The sequence below is a fragment of the Salvia miltiorrhiza genome, chromosome 8 (assembly GCF_028751815.1).
Source record: "Salvia miltiorrhiza cultivar Shanhuang (shh) chromosome 8, IMPLAD_Smil_shh, whole genome shotgun sequence".
Classification (NCBI taxonomy): Eukaryota; Viridiplantae; Streptophyta; class Magnoliopsida; order Lamiales; family Lamiaceae; genus Salvia; species Salvia miltiorrhiza.
The window spans coordinates 19,084,862-19,087,948 of NC_080394.1; the positions used below are offsets into that span (position 1 = coordinate 19,084,862).

A 3,087-nucleotide genomic window follows, 5' to 3' on the forward strand; every position below is an offset into this window, starting at 1 on the left:
ATTAAAGTTTGGGCTTTATACTTGAATCATTCGAGTAAAATTCTTGACTATATCACATGGAACTCATCAAAGCATGACTTATTGGGCTTAATCAACTTGGCCCATTTTGCATGAGTTTTGTTCAAATCAACTTGAATCATTAGGCCCATTTAGAATAGATTTGCTTTGCAGAATCATGGCTTCTTCTTCATCATCTTCGAGCAGCTACTCAAGCCCTCCGTGCGCCTCCTGCAAATTCCTGCGGCTGAGATGTCTATCCGGCTGTATCTTCGCTGCGTATTTCCCGGCGGAGGAGCCGACGAAGTTCGTGAACGTGCACAAGATCTTCGACGCCAGCAACGTGAGCAAGCTGCTGAACGAGATCCCGCCTCACCAGCGCGAGGACACCGTGAAGTCGCTGACTTACGAAGCCGAGGCTCGGCTGAAAGATCCCGTCTACGGCTGTGTGTGGGGGCCATCACCATTCTTCAGCGCCAGGTCTTCACCCTTCAGCAGGAGCTTGACGCCACCAATGCTCACATCATGCGCTTTGCAACCGGAAACGGAGCTTCGACTGATGGAACTTCAAACTTCAAAGAAGCCCAATAATCCGTCAGTCGACTAAACTAGGCCCAATTATCCTTACTCTTCTTAGGCCCATTTATGACCCCATGCAACAACTTTAGCTTTTCAGCTGCGTATAAGCACTTTTGACAGCAAATAAATGTCCTTCGTTGCATTAAATGTAGTCTTTTTTAAACTTTAACAGCTTGTTTTGAAGGGCCTTTCATAGCTGGAACTCCACTCTTCGGCGCTGGAAGAACAGCTAAGTTTAGAGATTTGGTGAGAAGTTTGCTTATAAATAGAGTAGCTCTTCCTTCTTTTTAGCAGCAGCAAATACTCCTTTACTTCATCTCTTTCTTTTATCTTTCTTATCTTTAAAATATACAGCTGCTTCACCGATGCAGCTGGGGAAAGTTTTGTTGGCTTGAGTCTTGCTATTTTTCTTCGAGTTGGCCGGGGAAATAGCCGAAAATCGATCTCTGTTTCTTGGTGATTTTAGGCTCCTCGGCATCTCCAGATGGCTGTGACCACTGCTGCAGTGCTGCTTCTCTTCGGCGAGCAACGGAGCCGCCTGTTCTCTCCTTTTATCCGTCCCTGAAGATGACGCCATGGCTTTAGCAATCGAGCTGTGTTGCCGACAAACGATCAAGGAACCAGGCTTCAACATCAACGAGGGTGAAGGTGAGGGCTCGTCATCTTCTTCTTTTCTTGTCACGTTTCTTCCATATCTTACTTCTCCTTCGCCGGTGGCGGAGGCGGCGGCGCGGTGAACTCGTGCTTGTTGAGAGCCTCCTGAATCAAGAGCTTGAATTCGTCGAGAGCTTTCTTCTCCGGATTGACGAGGTCATCGACTTTGTTGCTCTCCTCTTTAAAGGAAGCGGATTCAGCAACCTTCTCATCCGCCGTCGCCGCTTCATTTTTCTCCTTCTCCGCAGGCGCCGCCACCTTTTTCGGCTCGGGTTCGGGCTCCGGCTTGCGGGGGCACGTCTTTCTCCGGGGCAGCGGGCTTCTCCGCCACCGGCACCTCCTCAGCCGCGCATGCTGCCGCCTCGGGAGCCGCCGTCTTCTTGGTTTCCTCGGCCTGCGGTTCTGTCCTATAACCCACAAACCCAAATTGCCGACTCTTCCCATCCTTGGTGCGCATAAGCTTGGCATCTGTCACTTCCCCTTTCTGGGAGAAGAATTCTCTAAGATGGTCCTCCACTACATACTTGGGCAAGTTTTTCACACAAACTCGCGGTATGATTTGCGGATATTGTTCTTATACAAAATAAGAAGCAAAAGGCTGTAAGACTGCAAAACTCCACGCCGCACAGATAGCTTCAACGAGATAGACATACGCGGGCAGCGCAGAAAGAGACGGAAGGCGGTTGTTGTGATTACGAATTAGGTCGCGATTTCTCGGAGAGACAGAGAGGGAGAGGGAGCTTGTCGTGCGGTAGCTGCTGGTGCGGCTGGAGGGCGCTCTGCTCTAGTGCTGTGGACGGCGACGGCAGCTGTTTGGATGTTGCGGGCGGCGGCAAGAGAGAGAGAGAGATGAGTTCGCGTGCGTGACTCATGAGCAGGAGGCAGTAGCAGCAATTAGGATTTAGGAGAGGGATTTTTGAGGAGTGAGAGAGAAGTGTCGGTCGACGATTTGAGGCGTTGGCCCTGGAGATTGGGCTGAATCCCTACTTTTGGGCTTTAGAGAGAATTGGGCCCCTATTTTTCATAGAGAGAGTGAGCTTGGTGGGTCTTTCATTTGTGTAGATATATAATTTTAGTCATGAGCTCGACTAGATCTCATTTTGCCATTCAATGACTTGAAGTCACATTTTTATTTTGATGCAAATAAATTTCTAAATCTGAATTCTGCTTCTTCTTTTTCTTGCAGTTAGTGGCCCTTCGAACTTAATGATGACGACCTGCAGAAGACCGTTGCACTGTTCCATCACTGTATTCAAGATTGGTGTAGTCTTATCAACCAACTTCATAGCGGATTTTGCCCCAAACAAGATGCTTTGAGTATTTGCAAAGTTTGGAATCTATTGTCATTTTTCTTTCAGTCTTGACATCTCCATCAGCCCGACTAAAGACTATCCTCAGAGAGTTCATCCAAAAAAATTGGCAGCAGCCCATCTAAGATCTTATTTGAGTGATGTTTACTTTGCACTTCAGGTGGCTCAATTGGCTTTTAATCAGATTTCGGGTGCGCTCGGATCTGGGCCATTGTGAGTCCAACCTTTGAAGATTGCTGGTTACATCTTCTCTTTGCGTGCATTTGAGCAGGCTAGATGACTCAATGGTGTTCTATTATGTCTGGTGAACATGTGTTTCAACTCCACGAGCGGATTCAAACGAGATGCTTTGAGTATTTGCAAAGTTCGGAGTATTATGTACAAGATTGGCGAATTAACCAACTTCATGGAAGATTTTGCCCCAAACGAGATGCTTTGAGTATTTGCAAAGTTCGGAGTCTATTGTCATTATTTCTTTCAGTCTTGACATCTCCATCAGCCCGACTAAAGACTATCCTCAGAGAGTTCATCCAAAAAAAATTGGCAG

At 47.4% G+C, this 3,087-nt stretch overlaps 1 pseudogene; it reads left to right on the forward strand.

Annotated features, from left to right (window-relative positions):
* On the forward strand, positions 1-1,233 carry LOC131001697 (LOB domain-containing protein 25-like; annotated as a pseudogene).
* The last annotated feature ends 1,854 nt before the right edge of the window (positions 1,234-3,087 follow it).